Here is a 22952-nt window from a genome sequence, read left to right as displayed (position 1 = left end):
TATTACTTATTTCCATAATTACAATGCAGCTAGATAAATAATAACATTGACAATAAACTGTCACTAAAGACCAAAGGGAGACCAACTCCTCTATTAGATAAATATCAAATGATAAAATATATTGGATTTAAATTGTTTTTCCTTCACTAAATTAATCAATCTCCATCAGTGAATGAAAACACTTCTCCATTTCTAAAATGTACAATCATGGTTGAATGGTTAAAATAATAAACCTATAATGTCATTTGGGATTTCCTAGTATCAATTTAAATCTCACTGATTACAAGGTTTATCAGTGCCTAGCACATACTAGGTACTCTAATAAAGAAAATTAACACCTTGTAATTGGATAGTTTTTTAAAAATTACAAAGCACTTTCACATACCACATCTCCCTAGATCTTTCTAACAACCTTATGCCATTATAAAACAGAAATGAACCCTTCACACTACAACTGTGTGAAGGTTTAAGTTCAAAAGTTGGTCTACAAAAGAATGCCATTTATGATAGAAATATAAATAGGATCCACAAATTGGTAATTGTTCTAGGTGGCTGACGAGTATGACATATAAACTAACATACACATGACATTCCTAAAATGAGGGGTTAAATCGAAATAGCTGAGCATATGAATAAATAAATAAGCCATACTGGACTTCCATACTGAAGTTTTAATGAATCCAAACACAGGGCTTCTCTCTCATAATAAAGCTCGTTGATATTCCATACACTCAATCATTTCATGGTCACAGAGTATGTGACCAAATTACATGCAAGAATGAATGGGCCAGATCATACTCACCGTAATTATAATTTAACACACTTGGAAGACTGTACTTGAAGACTCAAATAGAATTAAATAACTGTATAACTGTATATTTTAGCAGAAAAAGTGTATATGGTATGATCTAAAAGAGAAATGTCTAATAACAACTAGAAATTTGATTTTAGAATAACGATTCCTTTGGTTCTGGGGTGTTCATGTTATTAGTGCATTATTTGACCTCAGTGCATTATTTGAAATGAGACCCCGAGGATACGTTTTCCTGACTCCAAGTCCTTTGACCATTTCACTGACCCATCCCTACCTCTCATAAGATGCATTAAATTCCATTATGGACACAGTATTCATCTTCAACTCTGTTATATCTTTAGTCATACAACGAAGCTTTGATAATGCTTTGTATTTTGTTTCCTATAATCTTCTGACAATGCTGAGTAGGCCGTTGATTTTTTTTTCTTTCTGGCAGCAGCGGACCTTTTAAAATGGCATATAGATGCCAAAAATGATATCGTGTTTACAAAGTGTACCTGATGGAACTCACTTCCTCAAATTGTGAATGAATGAAACCTGGATTTGAAATAATCCTATTATCATCTCATCTCTGCATAGCATTCTATGATTTTAAAGCATTTTAACTTATATTATCTAAATTAATACTCACTAAAAATATGACTTCAATTTTGAAAAATATATATTTTAAGGAAAGGTTAAAGAAGTTGAAGTTATTTCACTCAGTGTAGAAAATATTAGTAAATATCTAATTTCTGTCTTCCATTCATAAAACAATTTTAGAAAGAAGAGTGTCTGTTCCCCTGCATCCTCACTGGAAGAATGAAAAGAAAGCAAGCAGTGGAGTGAGGAGTGAACAGAATAATAGATTTAGCTTATTTTAAAATTACATGATAGTAAATTTTATAACCTTTCAATGTTAATTTCTTTAAACATGACTATTCAAACAGCATTTACAAAGTACTTACTGTTATGCTTGCGGTAGAGACTCAGGTATGGCCTTCCCCTCAAAGACTTCATAGGCTAACATAGAAAACAGATATGTTAACAAATGTGATCATTCCGTGGGACTGAAACCTTAATGGAAATATGTAATATATGTAACAGTAATGTGGAATACACAAGAGCTATCTGTTAAGTCGGCTTCAGTTCAAAGGATAATTTTCACTGAGGAGCTAACATTGAATCGTGATGAAGGAATCAAGATTCACCAAGTAGAATAAAGCCTAAGAGTATCTGAATATAAAAGGTTTGAGATTCAAGAGAGAAAAGTGAGGCATAAAGTTGTGTAACTCAGCAACCGTAGGGCTTGATATAATGTTGTTGCTGTTGTTATTTTTCCCCTAGGAATCTAGGGGGAAAAAACAAATTCAGATGCTATTCTTAGCTTGAAGCTCTCTCACATATCCTCTTCAGGATTTGTACTTTGGTTTGATTTTTAAAGAATAATAATAATAATAATACCTAAGAACTGAAAAAAGCTCCCTGAGTAGTCTAGAAATTAGTCACTAATTCTTTTGTAGTGACTACTTAATTCTATTCAAAACATAGGCATACTGCTTTTAAAAATTAATAATGTTTCCAATAACACACGCAGTTTACATCACAAAAAAAATAAATCTGTTGGAGTTTCTCTAATGAAAAGGCCAATGTTCTAAAGATAGGTTAAAAAATAAATTTATCAACTTCACAAATCTGAAATACCATATCCCATAATCAACCACTGTTGATGTGTTCATTACAAAGTATCAGTTGACAGTGAACTGATAGCAGTGAATATTATCATACTGAAAAAGTTAGAAGCTCTACTTTTTAAAAAAATAACATTCGCTATTGGCTCTATTTATCAATTTTTCATTCAACACATTTACATTTAATTATACAGTAGGCATTGACCACTCATATTAGTAAATTATTGTAACTTTTGCCACTTTGGTGGTGTGGCTAAGTTTATATTTTCTGCTAATAAGAGCCTTAAGCATGACCAACTATGTAAATGTCTAAATGACTATAATCCAGTGACCAATGGGTTAAATAAGCAGCCTTTATAAGGACACACTAACCAGTCATCCATTATGTTTAGAAACAAGAAATAGAAAATAAGGAGATTATTAAAGGTATTTACTTATTTTAGACTTAGCTCATGAAAAAAAAATGTGAAATGGATGATTGGCAGAGGTGATGAAGTTGTCCATGACTGAGGATATTAAGACCACAATAGGCTTTCTAAAGTCAAAGAGCAAGGGAGGAGGCAAGATGGCGGAAGAGTAAGATGCGGAGATCACCTTCCTTCCCACAGATACAGTAGAAATACATCTACACATGGAACTGCTCCTACAGAACACCCACTGAACGCTGGCAGAAGACGTCAGACCTCCCAAAAGGCAAGAAAATCCCCACGTACTTGGGTAGGGCAAAAGAAAAAAAAAACAACAGAGACAAAAGAATAGGGATGGGACCTGCACCTCTGGGAGGGAGCTGTGAAGGAGGAAAGGTTTCCACACACTAGGAAGCCCCTTCGCGGGCAGAGACTGCGGGTGGCGGAGGGGGGAAGCTTCAGAGCCACAGAGGAGAGCGCAGCCACAGGGGTGCGGAGGGCAAAGCGGAGAGATTCCCGCACGGAGGACTGGTGCCGAGCAGCACTCACCAGCCCGAGAGGCTTGTCTGCTCAGCCGCCGGGGCGGGCTGGGGCTGGGAGCTGAGGCTCGGGCTTCGGTGCTAGCCAGGAGGGAGTCCAGGAAAAAGCCTGCAGCTGCCGAAGAGGCAAGAGACTTTTTCTTGCCTCTTTGTTTCGTGGCGCGCAAGGAGAGGGGATTCAGAGCGCCGCCTAAACGAGCTCCAGAGACGGGCGCGAGCTGCGGCTATCAGCGCGGACCCCAGAGGCGGGCGCGAGCCGCGGCTATCAGCGCGGATCCCACAGCAACAGGGGCACAGAGGGAAAAATGGAGAGATTCCCGCACGGAGGCTCGGAGCCGAGCAGCACTCACCAGCCCGAGAGGCTTGTCTGCTCAGCCGCCGGGGCGGGCTGGGGCTGGGAGCTGAGGCTCTGGCTTCGGTGCTAGCCAGGAGGGAGTCCGGGAAAAAATCTGCAGCTGCCGAAGAGGCAAGAGACTTTTTCTTGCCTCTTTGTTTTGCAGCGCACAAGGAGAGGGGATTCAGAGCGCCGCCTAAACGAACTCCAGAGACGGGCGCGAGCCGCAGCTATCAACGCGGACCCCAGAGACGGGCAGGAGATGCTAAGGCTGCTGCTGCCGCCACCAAGAAGCCTGTGTGCGAGCACAGGTCACTCTCCACACCGCCCCTCCCGGGAGCCGGTGCAGCCCGCCACGGCCAGGCTCCTGTGATCCGGGGACAACTTCCCCGGGAGAACGCACGGCGCGCCTCAGGCTGCTGCAACGTCACGACGCCTCTGACGCCGCAGGCTCGCCCTGCCTCCTCCGTACCACTCCCTCCCCCCGCCTGAGTGAGCCAGAGCCCCCAAAGCAGCTACTCCTTTAACCCCGTCTGTCTGGGCGGGGAACAGATGCCCTCAGGCGACCTACACGCAGAGGCGGGTCCAAATCCAAAGCTGAACCCTGGGAGCTGTATGAACAAAGAAGAGAAAGGGAAATCTCTCCCAGCAGCCTCAGAAGCAGCTGATTAAAGCTCCACAAACAACTTGATGTGCCTGCATCTGTTGAATACCTGAATAGACAACGAATCATCCCAAATTCAGGAGGTGGACTTTGGGAGCAGGATATATTAATTTTTCCCCTTTTCCTTTTTTTGTGGGTGTATATGTGTATGCTTCTGGGTGAGATTTTGTCTGTATAGCTTTGCTTTCACCATTAGTCCTAGGGTTAGGTCCGTCCGTTTTTGTTTTTGTTTTTTTTTCTTTTTTTACTTAAAAAAAAATTTTTTTTTCCTAATAAATGTTTTCTTAATAATTTTTTCCTTATTTCCTATTTTTAGAAATTAAAAAAATTTTTTAATAAGTTTTTTCATATTTTTTATTTTTTAAAATTAAAATTTTTTTTCTTAATAAATTTTTTCTTAATTTTTTCTTATTTTTTATTATAAAAAATTAATAAATCTATTTTTAAAAATTAAAAAAAATTTTTTCTTAATAAATTTATTCTTAATTTTTTTTTCTTATTTTTTATTATAATAGTTTTATTTTATTTTATTTTATCCTCTTTCTTTCTTTCTTTCTATTTTTTTCTCACTTTTATTCTGAGCCGTGTGGATGAAAGGCTCTTGGTGCTCCAGCCAGGCATCAGGGCTGTGCCTCTGAGGTGGGAGAGCCAACTTCAGGACACTGGTCCACAAGAGACCTCCCAGCTCCACGTAATACCAAACGGCGAAAATCTCTCAGAGAGCTCCATCTCAACATCAAGACCCAGCTTCATTCAACGACCAGCAAGCTACAGTGCTGGACACCCTATGTCAAACAACTAGGAAGACAGGAACACAGCCCCATCCATTAGCAGAGAGGCTGCCTAAAATCATAATAAGGCCACAGACACCCCAAAACACACCACCAGACGTGGACGTGCCCACCAGAAAGACAAGATCCAACCTCATCCACCAGAACACAGGCACTAGTCCCCTCCACCAGGAAGCCTACACAACCCACTGAACGAACCTTAGCCACTGGGGACAGATACCAAAAACAAAGGGAACTACGAACCTGCAGCCTGTGAAAAGGAGACCCCAAACACAGTAAGATAAGCAAAATGAGAAGACAAAAAAACACACAGCAGGTGAAGGAGCAGGGTCAAAACACTCCAGACCTAACAAATGAAGAGGAAATAGGCAGTCTACCTGAAAAAGAATTCAGAATAATGATAGTAAAGATGATCCAAAATCTTGGAAATAGAATAGACAAAATGCAAGAAACATTTAACAAGGACATAGAAGAACTAAAGAGGAACCAAGCAACGATGAAAAACACAATAAATGAAATTAAAAATACTCTAGACGGGATCAATAACAGAATAACTGAGGCAGAAGAACGGATAAGTGACCTGGAAGATAAAATAGTGGAAATAACTACTGCAGAGCAGAATAAAGAAAAAAGAATGAAAAGAACTGAGGACAGTCTCAGAGACCTCTGGGACAACATTAAATGCACCAACATTCGAATTATAGGGGTCCCAGAAGAAGAAGAGAAACAGAAAGGGACTGAGAAAATATTTGAAGAGATTATAGTTGAAAACTTCCCTAATATGGGAAAGGAAATAGTTAATCAAGTCCTGGAAGCACAGAGAGTCCCATACAGGATAAACCCAAGGAGAACCACGGCAAGACACATCTTAATCAAACTATCAAAAATTAAATATAAAGAAAACATATTAAAAGCAGCAAGGGAAAAAAAACAAACAATACACAAGGGAATCCCCATAAGGTTAACAGCTGATCTTTCAGCAGAAGCTCTGCAAGCCAGAAAGGAGTGGCAGGATATACTTAAAGTGACGAAGGAGAAAAACCTACAACCAAGGTTACTCTACCCAGCAAGGATCTCATTCAGATTTGATGGAGAAATTAAAACCTTTACAGACAAGCAAAAGCTGAGAGGGTTCAGCACCACCAAACCAGCTTTACAACAAATGCTAAAGGAACTTCTCTAGGCAAGAAACACAAGAGAAGGAAAACACCTACAATAACAAACCCAAAATATTTAAGAAAATGGGAATAGGAACATACATATCAATAATTACCTTAAATGTAAATGGATTAAATGCTCCCACCAAAAGACACAGACTGGCTGAACGGATACAAAAACAAGACCCATATATATGCTGCCTACAAGAGACCCACTTCAGACCTAGAGACACATACAGACTGAAAGTGAGGGGATGGAAAAAGATATTCCATGCAAATGGAAATCAAAAGAAAGCTGGAGTAGCAATTCTCATATCAGACAAAATAGACTTTAAAATAAAGACTATTACAAGAGACAAAGAAGGACACTATATAATGATCAAGGGATCGATCCAAGAGGAAGGTATAACAATTGTAAATATTTGTGCACCCAACATAGGAGCACCTCAATACATAAGGCAAATACTAACAGCCATAAAAGGGGAAATAGACAGTAACACAATCATAGTAGGGGATTTTAACACCCCACTTTCACCAATGGACAGATCATCCAAAATGAAAATAAATAAGGAAACACAAGCTTTAAATGATACATTAAACAATATGGACTTAATTGATATTTATAGGACATTCCACTCAAAAACAACAGAATACACATTTTTCTCAAGTGCTCATGGAACATTCTCCAGGATACATCATATCTTGGGTCACAAATCAAGCCTTGGTAAATTTAAGAAAATTGAAATCGTATCAAGTATCTTTTCCGACCACAACGCTATGAGACTAGATATCAATTACAGGAAAAGATCTGTAAAAAATACAAACACATGGAGGCTACACAATACACTACTTAATAACGAAGTGGTCACTGAAGAAATCAAAGGGGAAATCAAAAAATACCTAGAAACAAATGACAATGGAGACACGATGACCCAAAACCTATGGGATGCAGCAAAAGCAGTTCTAAGAGGGAAGTTTATAGCAATACAAGCCTACATCAAGAAACAGGAAACATCTCGAATAAACAACCTAACCTTGCACCTAAAGCAATTAGAGAAAGAAGAGCAAAAAAACCCCAAAGCTAGCAGAAGGAAAGAAATCATAAAGATCAGATCACAAATAAATGAAAAAGAAATGAAGGAAACAATAGCAAAAATCAATGAAACTAAAAGCTGGTTCTTCGAGAAGATAAACAAAATTGATAAACCATTAGCCAGACTCATCAAGAGAAAAAGGGAGAAGACTCAAATCAATAGAATTAGAAATGAAAAAGGAGAAGTAACCACTGATAGTGCAGAAATACAAAGGATCATGAGAGATTACTACAAGCAACTCTATGCCAATAAAATGGACAACCTGGAAGAAATGGACAGATTCTTAGAAATGCACAACCTGCCGAGACTGAAGCAGGAAGAAATAGAAAATATGAACAGACCAATCACAAACACTGAAATTGAAATGGTGATTAAAAATCTTCCAACAAACAAAAGCCCAGGACCAGACGGCTTCACAGGAGAATTCTATCAAACATTTAGAGAAGAGCTAACACCTATCCTTCTCAAACTCTTCCAAAATATTGCAGAGGAAGGAACACTCCCCAACTCATTCTACGAGGCCACCATCACCCTGATACCAAAACCAGACAAAGATGTCACAAAGAAAGAAAACTACAGGCCAATATCACTGATGAACATAGATGCAAAAATGCTCAACAAAATACTAGCAAACAGAATCCAACAGCACATTAAAAGGATTATACACCATGATCAAGTGGGATTTATTCCAGGAATGCAAGGATTCTTCAATATATGCAAATCAATCAACGTGATACATCATATTAACAAATTGAAGGAGAAAAACCATATGATCACCTCAATAGATGCAGAGAAAGCTTTCGACAAAATTCAACACCTATTTATGATAAAAGCCCTGCAGAAAGTAGGCATAGAGGGAACTTTCCTCAACATAATAAAGGCCATATATGACAAACACACAGCCAACATTGTCCTCAATGGTGAAAAACTGAAACCATTTCCACTAAGATCAGGAACAAGACAAGGTTGCCCACTCTCACCACTATTATTCAACATAGTTTTGGAGGTGTTAGCCACAGCAATCAGAGAAGAAAAAGAAATAAAAGGAATCCAAATCGGAAAAGAAGAAGTAAAGCTGTCACTGTTTGCAGATGACATGATACTATACATAGAGAATCCTAAAACTGCCACCAGAAAACTACTAGAGCTAATCAATGAATTTGGTAAAGTAGCAGGATACAAAATTAATGCACAGAAATCTCTTGCATTCCTATATACTAATGATGAAAAATCTGAAAGTGAAATTAAGAAAACACTCCCGTTTACCATTGCAACAAAAAGAATAAAATATCTAGGAATAAACCTACCTAAGGAGACAAAAGACCTGTATGCAGAAAATTATAGGACACTGATGAAAGAAATTAAAGATGATACAAATAGATGGAGAGATATACCATGTTCTTGGATTGGAAGAATCAACATTGTGAAAATGACTCTACTACCCAAAGCAATCTACAGATTCAATGCAATCCCTATCAAACTACCACTGGCATTTTTCACAGAACTAGAACAAAAAATCTCACAATTTGTATGGAGACACAAAAGACCCCGAATAGTCAAAGCAATCTTGAGAACGAAAAATGGAGCTGGAGGAATCAGGCTCCCTGACTTCAGACTATATTACAAAGCTACAGTAATCAAGACAGTTTGGTACTGGCACAAAAACAGAAATATAGATCAATGGAACAGGATAGAAAGCCCAGAGATAAACCGACGCACATATGGTCACCTTAACTTCGATAAAGGAGGCAAGCATATACAGTGGAGAAAAGACAGCCTCTTCAATAAGTGGTGCTGGGAAAATTGGACAGGTACATGTAAAAGTATGAAATTAGAACACTCCCTGACACCATACACAAAAATAAACTCAAAATGGATTAAAGACCTAAGTGTAAGGCCAGACACTATCAAACTCTTAGAGGAAAACATAGGCAGAACACTCTATGACATACATCACAGCAAGATCCTTTTTGATCCAGCCCCTAGAGAAATGGAAATAAAAACACAAATAAACAAATGGGACCTAATGAAACTTAAAAGCTTTTGCACAGCAAAGGAAACCATAAACAAGACCAAAAGACAACCCTCAGAATGGGAGAAAATATTTGCAAATGAAGCAACTGACAAAGGATTAATCTCCAAGATTTACAAGCAGCTCATGCAGCTCAATAACAAAAAAACGAACAACCCAATCCAAAAATGGGCAGAAGACCTAAATAGACATTTCTCCAAAGAAGATATACAGATGGCCAACAGACACATGAAAGAATGCTCAACATCATTAATCATTAGAGAAATGCAAATCAAAACTACAATGAGGTATCATCTCACACTGGTCAGAATGGCCATCATCAAAAAATCTAGAAACAATAAATGCTGGAGAGGGTGTGGAGAAAAGGGAACCCTCTTGCACTGTTGGTGGGAATGTAAATTGATACAGCCACTATGGAGAACAGTATGGAGGTTCCTTAAAAAACTAAAAATAGAACTACCATATGACCCAGCAATCCCACTACTGGGCATATACCCTGAGAAAACCATAATTCAAAAAGAGTCATGTACCAAAATGTTCATTGCAGCTCTATTTACAATAGCCAGGACATGGAAGCAACCTAAGTGTCCATCATCGGATGAATGGATAAAGAAGATGTGGCACATATATACAATGGAATATTACTCAGCCATAAAAAGAAATGAAATGGAGGTATTTGTAATGAGGTGGATGGAGTTAGAGTCTGTCATACAGAGTGAAGTAAGTCAGAAAGAGAAAAACAAATACAGTATGCTAACACATATATATGGAATCTAAGGGAAAAAAAAAAAAAAGGTCATGAAGAACCTAGTGGCAAGACGGGAATAAAGACACAGACCTACTAGAGAATGCACTTGAGGATATGGGGAGGGGGTGGGGTGAGATGTGACAGGGTGAGAGAGTGTCATGGACATATATACACTACCAAATGTAAAATAGATAGCTAGTGGGAAGGAGCTGCATAGCACAGGGAGATCAGCTCGGTGCTTTGTGACCACCTAGAGGCGTGGGATAGGGAGGGTGGGAGGGAGGGAGATGCAAGAGGGAAGAGATATGGGAACATATGTATACGTATAACTGATTCACTTTGTTGTGGAGCAGAAGCTAACGCACCATTGTAAAGCAATTATACTCCAATAAAGATGTTTTAAAAAAAAATAAAAATAAAAAAAAAATAAAGTCAAAGAGCAACTCAAACTGTATTTCAACAATAAATGGTCATATGTCAAAATATTATCGGTGGCAAAAGCTTTATGTACCTCTACAAGTAAAATGCGTTTTCCCTTCTCTGCCAGCTTTTACAATTTTCTCTTCTTCACTGGATTTGGGCACTTGATTATCATGTGTCTTGGTGTGGTTGTCTTAATGTTTCTTGCCCTTGGAATTTAGTCAGCATCTTGGATCTGTGAGCTTATCATTTTTACCAAATTAGAAAAAAAAAGAAATGGCCATTACACATTCAAATATTTTCTCTGCCTCCCTCCCTCCTCCAGAGGCCACTTGAAATTGTCCACAGCTCACTGATGATCTGTTCACTTATTTGTTGTGGCTGTCCTTTTTTATTTCCTCTGTGTGTTCCTTTGTTGGTCACTTCTATTGCCATGACTTCAAGTTCAATCATCTTCCACGATGTCTAACCAACCGTTAATCCCATCCAGTGTATTTTCCATCTTACATGTTGTATTTTTCCTTCTCTAGATGTTTGATTTGGATCTTTTTTCATACCTACCATGTCTCTACCTAACTTTGTAAATATATGGAATAGTTATAACAATGTTCATTGTCCTTTTCTGCTAATTCTATCATCTGTGTCAGTTCTGGGTTTGTTTTCAATAGTTTATTCTCCTTATTAAGGCATCTTATACTTCTGTAGCTTTGTGTACCTGGTACACATCTTGCTGGGTGATGAACAGTTGAACAGTATACTACAAGATTGCTGCAGATAGGTCACACAAGATATGCAGAAAAATGATGGAGCATTTTGCTCTATGAAGCTTATTGATTATCTTTTTTTTATAAATTTATTTATTTTATTTACTTTATTTTTGGCTGTGTTGGGTCTTCATTGCTGCGTGCAGGCTTTCTCTAGTTGTGGTGAGCGGGGGTTACTCTTTGTTGCGGTGCGCGGGCTTCTCATTGCAGTGGCTTCTCTTGTTGCAGAGCACGGGCTCTAGGCATGCGGGCTTCATTAGTCGTGGTGCGCATGGGCTCAGTAGTTGTGGCTCGTGGGCTCTAGACCGCAGGCTCAGTAGTTGTGGTGCATTGGCTTAGTTACCTCACAGCATGTGGGATCTTCCCAGACCAGGGCTTGAACCCGTGTCCCTTGCATTGGCAGGCAGATTCTCAACCACTGCGCCACCAGGGGAGTCCACTTATTGGTTATCTTGATGTAAGTAGTCTCAATGGAATGCAAAAGAAACATACTCCTGATATACTGTTAAGAAAATAATGTCAACGGTAACTGCATGCCATCACATTCAATCTATGATGTATCATAATTTATCTAATAAATACTTTGTAATATATATTTCATTTATATCCATTTTCACTATTACAAATAACATAATCCTGAACCTCCCTTTGCATCTTGATGATTTCCCCAAATTCATAGTTGAGGTATTTTAAATTCAAAGATAATGAACATTGTAAAGGCTTTGAATACACATTGCCAATCTCTCCTCTTCTCATGAAGATTCATTTAGAATATTTTATAATTCTTTTTCTGGTGATAAGATGTAAATGAAATAAAAATTATTTATCTTGAATTTTTTTTTTTTTTTTTTTTAATTTATTTATTTTTTTGGCTGTGTTGGGTCTTCGTTTCGTGCGAGGGCTTTCTCTAGTTGTGGCAAGCGGGGGCCACTCTTCATCGCTGTGCGCGGGCCTCTCAGTATCGTGGCCTCTCTTGTTGCGGAGCACAGGCTCCAGACGCGCAGGCTCAGTAGTTGTGGCTCACGGGCCCAGTTGCTCCGCGGCATGTGGGATCTTCCCAGACCAGGGCTCGAACCCGTGTCCCCTGCATTGGCAGGCAGATTCTCAACCACTGCGCCACCAGGGAAGCCCTATCTTGAATTTTAAGTTAAACTGGGGGTCTCAATCTAAACAATCCGTTTCTATATACTTGCTTTAAAACCATAATTCCTATTTAAAACATTTATTCTTTTATATACTGGAATAGAGTCAGGTTTTTTCAGTTCTTTTTGTGGAAAAATATTAGAAAAAAGTGATGATTTAAGCACATTATTTGTTATTTTAATTGAGTCCATATACTATGCATCCCTGACTGAATGGAGGTGAGCTCTGAGCAAAACATACACATTCTGAATTATCTGAGTTACTAGATAAACCTGCAATTAAAACTACTTGACCAGAAAAGCATATACTATAGTATTATCAGGATAAAAAAAATCCTGTGTTTATTTACATCTCACAGCAATAACAATCAAAGTTATAGTCAAATAGCACACTGCCTGGCAATTAATGGGTGTTCAATAAATATTTGTTGAATGAATTAAAAGCCAGTTCAGGAGGAAATAAAATAGACCATCACGTTCCCTCTTGTGGATGAAGAGGCTGTTTTGCAAGGCAGTCCAAGAATCAATAGTTAAATAATTACTTTAGGATTTTAGTAAATTTGAAAATAAACTTTAAAAGTCTAAATTAGGTTTTGTGTTGGTTTGTCTCTAAAGTGTAATACCTTGCTTTCTAAAATGAACCTAGGAAAATGTATTTTTTTTCCAAAAAAGCCAAATATTCTTTAGACACCACAGTTTATCTTTAATACATAGTTATCGAATAAGTGTGGTTCCCAGTAATAACCACAGTTTCATCTCTCCTATTACAAATGTTCATCCAACATGAGCATTTTTTAGGCTGGTCAAAATCAACACCTCTATTAAACAGTGTTTTCCTCCAGTCAATATTTTTTCTCATTCAAACATTTACTTTCAGCAATCCTAAAACTCCAGAGATCTAAATATAGGCAACCTCAACCTGAAAAAATTCACAGCTAAAATTAACATATACTCTATGCCAATCTGTGCACCAGCTGTGGATTAAAATGTGCTGAAAAGCAGAACATTCTGTCTCTCTTCAGTGATCAAATAGTCTCCTGCAGCATGTACCACTCTCCATTTAATGGGAGGAGGTGGTGTGGCAGGAGAGAGAAGAATCTAGGTAATTTTGTTTAGAGGTATCCAGAGGTGCTGAAAACTACTTAATTTATAGTTATGACCTGGATCTTTAAACAAAAACCTCTGGGACTACTAAATAGGGACAGGGAGAGGAATGGTAACTGAGCTAGATTCTTGGAAGGAGAGTATCTTTCTGACTTTTCTGAACTGCTTTCATATATGTTTCCTGTTTATTTTCTGGCAAACATTTAAAAATATCTGTCCAAATGAGGTCGCAAATGAGGTAGAAATTCCTTGTAACTGCACATTTCCAAGGAAAAATGACAGATTTATTATAGGGGCAAGCATTAGCCAAAGAGTTCATGTATTATTTTAAGTCTCTTGAAAAATGTGCATGCATATTTACATGAATACAGTATTTACCAATACAAATTATTCTAATATATATAGCATAAAATTGCTCAACCTTTTTTTCTAGAATCCCATAGATCACAAATTCTTTGCTTATTCATTCATTTTAAATGACTTTGAAAACTGTACAGGGATTATCTAGCAGGGATGTCTTACTTAAAGAGACTGGATGCTAACGGGACCTGCTTAATAGATCAATGAAGCATAGCGTCAAAGGGAAAAAATTTTTCTTAAAATTGTTGACTGCAAATTCGTGCTGAATATTTTCTCAGTATTTTGCAGAATGGTCATATTTTACTAGAGACTTTTGTCTAGTGGCAAAACAATTTGTTTTACTTATTTAGCTCCTCAAAGTTTAAGTTCTGTTGTCTTCTAACCACTTGGCAAAACAGAATAGTTGCAATCCTAATCAGAGTTTGTATTATTTCATTTTAATGAACAATAACTTATATTCTTCACCATAATTTTATAAAGACAATGTACATGAATGCTAATTAGATTGCTAAATTTGGAATAATTATTCACTGAGAGTCAAAAGGAGAATCTTACACTAAATGAAAAAACATATTTAAGGAAAAATATTTGTACTTATGTGTGTCAAATTAAAACATGTAGATTCTTTATCTTTAGATAATGTACAATTTAAAAGGTAGAACTACTGAAAATCAAAGCAATATAAGTAACATCTTAATTATTTTTAAACAGGATTTTATACTTTTAAAAATACTCATTTTTATTATCTCATTTTGAACTTTACAACTACACTTTGATATACAAAAGACAGATACTATTCTTAAATTATAGAGAAGGAGACAGACATAGAAATGAAGTAATTTTACAAGCCTTAAAACTGATCTCTTAGTGGGTTTTTCTTCACATTTTTTTTTTTTTTTACTTCAAACTGATACACACGTGCATACTCACATCCACTGAATTACAGCGAGATAGCCAAATAAAAATTAGACTCAAACTTGTCATGTATCTTGAAAGGATCAGAAAGCAAAAATTGCTATATGGATTAAAATAAAATGAGACAGGCAATCAGTTCAACTAAAATCAAAGCACGGAAAAAGAGGGAAGAATGCATAAATGATTGGAATTTTCAAAGTGGCTGTCTTTCTTTCCTCCCAATACACACACAGACACTCACACACCCCTAATCAGAAATCTAAATGGGAATTTCACCAAAACAAGGTCACGCCAAGGAAGTTAAAAGCATCACAGTATAGGTTAAGAACCACTTGATTATAAAGTATAATCAGCCCATTTCAACTGACCTTTTAGGCATGATCAGAGGTTTTATCACTGAATTTCACAGTTTTTTTTTCCCCAGCCAACTTATATTCTCTATCTTTGACTAACTTACAAAAGGATACATTATTAAATATGCCATGTCACAGCTACCATTTATGCTAGTCTTTTGATGGAGAGAGTACATAACACTCATCTTAATGGAATCATATCAAAAAAAGATCAGACTTTCTGTTAAATTCAACATCAAATCTCCTCTCAAATAACTAGTTACAGTTTTTTCATTTAAGTTTCAAGTATTGGGTACTACACCTAATCAGAAATCAGAGACAAACATTATTGATTTCAGAGAATTTGCTCTGAAAATAAAAGCAGCCAAATGTTGAGCTCAATTAAATAGTAGCCTATATCACCTAGGGTTATGAAAGTCCCATTTGCCTTCACATTTTTATCCTACAACACCTCATGGTGTCTTAAATGCCCAGCAGATCTAAGATTCTGAAGGTCACTGGAGAAATTCCAATGTTATCAGCATACACATTAACACATCTAACACATCTAGTGCTTATCAGCTATCAACACCTCAACTTGGATTCAAGTAATCAGTTAAATCAGTTACCTAGCAGGGGATCTGAGAGAGTAAAATATAGGACTTGTACATTTTAATTAAGAGGAAAATGTGACAAACCGGCTCTCTTGTGAGGTAGGAAGGGTAGGTAGAATTCGGAAAATAAGAGTGAAGGGCAACCAGGGATTGACAGGGAGAGACTAACCACTAGAGGAATAAATCACCCTCTTTGCTTTTTCCAGCTTCATGAAAAACTGCAGGTCTAGGCTCATCCTTGGTTCTAAACCAGCCATCGCAATTTTTGCAATAAACTGACAGATTCAATATTTGATTCTTCAAATGTGCACGCAATCCCAGCATCTACTCCACCACACATATAGGAGATTGTGGCGCTGCCGTGGGGCTGTTAATTAAAGGGTTTGCACTTCAAGGTCTCCGACACGTAGTGTACCAGAGATGGGGAGGGGGCATTGCCAAAGTGTGATACCTGCCTCAGTTTCCCTGCCAAATTCTTTGTCTTTGAACAAAGCTGAAGCTCAGGCCTATTGTGTCCACCACCACTGAATGCTGGGTAAAAAGAAGAACAGGAGAGGAACACCCCCACCATCACATATTGTGAGAAGCAAGAAGTTCGACCCGTGAGCAAAAAGGGAGAGTCTTGAGCCAGCAGGGCGGGTAATTGGTGTCTCCCAGCCAGGGAAGGCACCAGAGTCTGTACTTCAAAGAATATCCAGGAAGGCCATTCCCCTGGACGAGAAACAGAAACATGAGAAGAGTTGCCTGCACAGTCTCTGATTTATTTAGATTTATTCTGCCTAGAGGAGTCTTTCTCTGTTTTTTTTTTTTTCACATTTATTTTTTTCTTTTTTGTAAGTAATTCATGTTAACTGGAGAAGACTTGGAAAACATACAGATGAAACTATACATCACCTGAGATTCTACCACCTGGAGATAATCACTAATAACATCTTCATGTATTTCTTCCCAATCTGTTCTTTTCCTCTGCATATATAGGTGTAGATAAAAATACAGAGATAGAGATATTTTGCCTCACATGGTACATATAGTTGCTTAATTCTCTTTATCTCTCAATGCTTTGTTGTGAATATTTTCCTAGGCACCCAGATTCTGTAACACGATTTCAAGGCTACAGGGTCAGGTATGGTGTATGGTACGCTGCCTATGGATGCTGATAACCCACAGAAATTCACAGGCAAACTGATACTGACCAGTTCTTACAAGTCTCCTCCTTCAAGTGTTGGAACATTCTGAGTCCTGACTCTTTGCCAAGATGAGCCACCCCTGGGCCAAGTCCCCAGTATGACACCACCTGACTCAGTATTACACAGCCTACACCTGCCTGAAGCCTATGACATTGAACCTTTCTGGAAAACCTTTCTGGAAAAAGAAAACATCTGCTCAATGGTCCACAACCTTTGAACTGCTTGCCCTGGACTGCCTGGCCGCCTGGGCCAGAGTCAACGACTCCTGCGGCCCCATTTCTTCAGTGCCACCTGCTCCTGTTTTCCTTCCTGACTGTCCTTGTGGGTGAGATGCCAGCACATCCTCTTTCTAAGCCCGTTTCTATGATGGGCGGTGTACAGAGGGAGTGCTGATGAAAACAAACTGTCATGCATTATATTATCTTGCCTGGTGATCCCTGCACTGGTATGTGGATTTCAGTCTGGCAGTACCTGATGCAGATCTCACAAAGAGAGGGGATCTTGTTTGGCCTTTTGGCGTATTCATTCAACAATGATCATAATTTTTAATTCTCCTGCTCCACCAGGCCCTTGCCCTAGGCCTCAAGGCTCACCGCACTGGCCCTCCTTCTCCAGTCCACACAGCGTCCATTGTCCCCGGGTAGGTCCTCTACGAATGGTTTTGTACCAGGTTCCCCCGACGTTCGACCTGCGTGCGTGGGGCGACGGGCGAGGGGATGCCCCGTTTCCTAGGAGGAGGCGGTCTCTGAGCATGTGCAGATTTAGGCATGCCCTTCGGGGCTACAGTGATGGCCTGCCTGTGGGGTCCACTGGGGACCGCTGCGTGGACCGCTGGGGACCGGCTCACAGAGGCTTCGCAGCACCACCCAGTCAACATTTTTGTTTGTTTGTTTGTTTTGAAGTAGAGTTGATTTACAATGTTGTGTTAGTTGCAGGTGTACAGCACAGTGATTCAGTCATACATATATATTCTTTTTCAGATTCTTTTACATAATAGGACACATTTACTGAGCACTCGCTGTGCGACACGATCCTGGTCTTTAGAGAACATACATTCCAGAGAAGGAGATTGAAAAAAGTAAAGAAAATGGAAAAATATAAGTATAAAAAATGCTATCAAGGAAACCAACGAGGTTGAGATAGAGAAATACTTAAAGTACCAAGTTTAAAGAGACAGTCAGAAAACACTATCCTGAGAGGTTTCCAGCACACAGGGGAGACTTACTTTCCTCAGATCTCAAACATTTAAATTCTTCCCCTTACTATTTTCTGCAGTACCTGATACCTTACAGGCTAGGATCCTTAGGACTTGATCATTTCAGTCCACGTGTCCTTCAGCACCACCAATGTCCAGTGTACATTACTTCTCATTAAAATATGTCTATTGCCACCTCACTAGAAGTGTTTAAATTCCTGTAGTGAATGAGTTAAAGGATTAAACATGATCAAATGCATTTTTTTTCCAGCCTGCAGCAGTTCAATACATAAATTATGTCTTTGATCCTGGCAACTCTTTAGCAACTAAAAAGATGTTTGAAATAGGAAAACAGGAAATGCCACAGAGAAATGTGTCTCTTTGTTTCTTTGGAGAAAAATCTTTCCATCAGAGATGGCACAGTAGTGAAATATGCCAGTTTAAGAGTCAGCCAAACCTTGGAACTGAATTCCAGCTCTACCACTTGCTTTAGTGTGGCACGTGGAGCCTCAATTTCCTCATCATAAAATGAGAATACAGGACACCAGGCAATATAACTCTAAGAATCAGAAATAATATATGTAAAGCATTTCACACAGTGACATGTGACACACAGCTATCGATATCACTACTTAACAACTTTGTGATGTATGAATCCTCATCCCCACTGTATCTATACATTATCCTCGTATTATGCTCATCATGCTCAGGGAAGTTAAATAACTTGCCCAGAATTAGAATCAAGGTGAGGATTTAACTCCAAAACTCTGCTCTTAACTGTGTTTTAGAACGCTGGGAGGGACTCAGATAGAGCATCTTAGCAGTTTCCATAAGCGGTGTAAGGCCACCAAAAGGAACACGTGGCAGATGGAATATTCTTTGGTGCCAGGATGTACCTTAACGTGAAGAACCAAGGCAATGTGAGGGCTGGGAGGACTGATTTGCCTGCAACTGCAGTAACTCAGGGAAGCGTGAGCTCAAGGAGCAGCAAGCAAGAGGGCAGGAAGGATAAGGAAGGTGGGACCCAGCAGATCAGGGGCTGGTGAGAAGCATCTCCTATAGGGGGTCCCAAAAGAGGACCCATATGCACCAAACACTAATGAAGGGACCTAATTCAGACCACATTTCAAATATATTTTACTTTTTATGCTGGGAAGGCTGTTTTACTTCAAAATATTTGCCCTGAGGTAGCAGTGTGCTGACCAGCAGCCTGGACTACGCATAGGTCAGCAATCTTTTCTCGGATGGAAAGGGCTGGCACAAGAGAAAATTACAGTGCTCCAACCACGAGATTGAGCCCTGGCCAGAAGTAAAGAGCAGGACCCGCAGCAAATCTAAGCCTTTGGGCTGAGCCGACACGGGGGCAGGAAAGAGAAGAGAAGGGGTGCAGCAATGCAAGCCTCGCAGGGAATGTATCTGTAGCTTTGCTCATAGGCTTCTTCACAGCAAAGATATTGGGGGAGCAACAGGGAAGCCCAACAACCATGACTACATCAATCGTTTGCCTGAGAGTCTTACTTCCAAGGCTCTTCAGACAGAGGGAGTGAGGCGTTTGGTGTATTCCCTGAGGTAGTCAAGAATCCTTCAGGAACAGGTAGGAGATTGAGTCTGCGTCTGGGAGACTGAATTGCACATATCCAGAAGTGTTGCAGAAAACAATAGGGGGAAATGAGGCCTAAATAGGCCTCACTTTATTCAGCATAGGTGGATATACTTACAAATAGACTTTCAAACAGGGATCTGGACAGTACAGTACCTCCAGCACTAAGTAGAGAGATGATCTCTGGAAAGGTCTTTTAGACTAAGATTATTATATACAAGTAACATTGGCAGAGGGTCCATTCCCTGCAGCACAAGGTATTGAACCCCAGAGGTTAAGAAAGGAATGTGAGACACTACATGTTAGAGTTTAAAGTCTAGATAAGGAGTTATGAGGCATATACATCTGTCTTGAGTATTGAGACTTTGGATATTAGTATAATTATGGTAGGAAATCAGAGCAAGAATATGAAGAATCCTGTACTGACCTATTGTGGAGACTTCAAGGTTCTTAACTGGCTTCAGCACGGATATGTCTCCTGACATATACAATACTCTGAAGACAGAGCAAGCCACAGAGGATAAGGACGTGGGTGTGCCTGATAGGGGGTATAAGAATCACATGTCTGTGTGCACTGGAGTGGAGGTTGGCGGGGGCAAGAGTGAAACCAAGTGTCTTTCTATAATGTTTAGTAAGAGAGTGGGATCACCAGGTGAAAATATCATGGATTCTTTCTAGGTATTAACTCACCTTTGATACTGAGGATGTTTTCCATCCATACGATTGTTCTCCACATATCCTCTTGCCTGCTACTCCTTTTCCCATGATGGATTATGGTTCCTGAAGCTCTTTGACATAGCAGACTGCCCAGGTGAGCCTTCCTAGAGAGGGCCCATGATGATTATGATAGTAATGCCATCTATGGCAACAACAGCTACTGTTACTGCGGTAGTAAAAAGTCTATCGCTACCGCCACTCTTTGCTGTTATTACTGATAATGTCATTGACAACATTACTACTGTCACCGCTACTACTCATACTATTATAGTTACTACTATTACTAGTACTACTGTTAACTACTATTAACCTCTACTATGATTAGCTTCAAGTAAGCATCTTCCATATGCCTGACAATATATTTACATTTATTTAATGGTACTACAATATAGATAATATCATACACATTTAACATTTAAGGTGGTGAAGTGGCTTGGCCAAAAGCATCCAGCTATTAAATATTTGAACCAGATTCCAATCCAGATTTTACAGATTTCAAAATTCATGCTGTATCCAATCCACCATGCTGTCTCCCTATGGGAAAGCATCTTAGAATGCTCATTTTAATATCTTATATTTACAAGAAATCATTTAAAATTATTTATATTTTAGAATATTTAGAAAATTACAGGAAGCGCAGGACAAGAACTCCTTTTTTTGAGCCACTTGAGAGGAATTTGTCAGCCTGATGCCCCATCATCTTTTATGTGTATTTCCTACGAATAAGGTTATCAGTCTCCTCATAACCAATGCAATGATCAAAATAAGAAAATTAACATTGATACATTACTATCATTTAATCCTTAGACCCCATTCAAGTTTTGCTAATTGTCCCTATAATGTCTTGTATAGAAAAATGAATTAGCTCAGAATTACATGTTACATTTAGCTATCATATCTCTTTATTCTTCTTCACACTAGAATTGCTTCTCGGTTCTTCCTTGATTTTTATGACCTTGATGCTTTTGAAGAGTTAGAGAGCAGTTATTTTGTAAAATGTCCCTCAGTTGAGGTTTGTCTGATGTTTCCTCATGATTAGATTCAGGTTATGTTTTCTGATGAGAATATCACAAGAGTGATGTCATGTTTTCCTAATTGCATCCTATTAGGTGGCACACAATTTAGATTTATCCCACAAATGATGATGTTCACTTTGATCATTGACTAAGGTGGTACCTGCCAGGATTTTTTTCTGTAAAGTAAATCTTCCTAGCCCCCCTTGTAATTAATAAGTACTTTGTAAGGAGGTACTTTAAAACCATGTAAATTTCCTTTTTTTCAGCAAACTTTCCATTTACTCATGATTTCCTAACTTACTGAATGTAATATTCTGTTACTGTCATTATTCATTTTGATGCTGAAATTATTCCCAATTTGTCCAGTGGGAATCCTTTCAGAGTGGTTTCTGGATCTTTCTGACATGATCTAATCATCCTGTGACCTTTTGTTTGTTTGTTTGTTTCTGGAACAAGAAAGATCTTCTAGACTAATATATTCCCTGCCTCAGTTCTAGAATCAACTATTTCTCCAAGGAGCCTAGGTTTCTTTCAGTGGAGAATGACCGTAAGAAGCCACGATCTGAGCACTAGGTCTGTTCAGTGTTGCTAAGGTTTTGCTGCTCCCAGCCTCTCAGTAGACAGAGCTAGGGAAGGTATATACAGGTGTGTGTGTGCACGTGTGTGTAGGTACTTAATTTACATTTATGTCTATTTCTTTATGTATCCATATGCATTGAAAACTTCAGGGTTCATTCTAGTTTTACTCCTTTCCATATTTGTAGTTCTCTTCTGATACTTGGATGGCTTTATCCTTAACATAGTTACTCATTTCATCAACCCCCTCAATATAACCAGTCCCCCATCTCCAGTCTTACACAGATGCCCTCCTCACCTCACTTAGGCTCTGACTCATGCTAGGTTGCCCCCATGACTTATGCAGAGCACACCTCTCCTCTCTCAACATCTGATATACCCGGTAAAGCAACTTATTCAAGTATACATATACATGTCTATAACTTTAAATAATTATGGTCTACATTTTTCTCAGTGCTTTTGAAAGAGTTGATTTAAGTAGCTTTATATTTAGCTTCTTTTAAAGAATTATTCTTCACTGTAGTACATATTCAGTTACATTAGTCTGGGGCAGGGGTTGGCCCTGTGGCCTAAATTCTGCCTGCAGCCTCTTAGTGTAGAATCCAGCAAGCTAAAAATGGTGAATAGGTTTTTACAGTTTTTCAGAGTTGGAAAATATAAATAAATAAATATATATATATATTTTTTGAAGAGTTGGAAATATATATATATATAACAGAGACCATACGTGATATGGAAATCCTTAAGTATTTGCTATCTG

The 22952-nt window shown here is 38.6% G+C and overlaps 1 long non-coding RNA gene across 1 annotated transcript in view; it reads right to left on the bottom strand.

Annotated features, from left to right (window-relative positions):
* Nucleotides 1-22952, bottom strand: part of LOC309631156 — a 381246-nt gene that overhangs the window by 335892 nt on the left and 22402 nt on the right. The window contains exon 2 of the long non-coding RNA XR_014246106.1: nucleotides 1762-1816. This is a non-coding gene — a long non-coding RNA (uncharacterized lncRNA). The remainder of the gene's footprint in view (nucleotides 1-1761; nucleotides 1817-22952) is intronic.

This window comes from Balaenoptera borealis (genome assembly GCF_965194805.1).
Source record: "Balaenoptera borealis genome assembly, chromosome: 6".
In the NCBI taxonomy this organism is placed as follows: Eukaryota; Metazoa; Chordata; class Mammalia; order Artiodactyla; family Balaenopteridae; genus Balaenoptera; species Balaenoptera borealis.
Note: the sequence above shows the minus strand (reverse complement) of the source record. Positions and strands in the feature narration are given on the sequence as shown.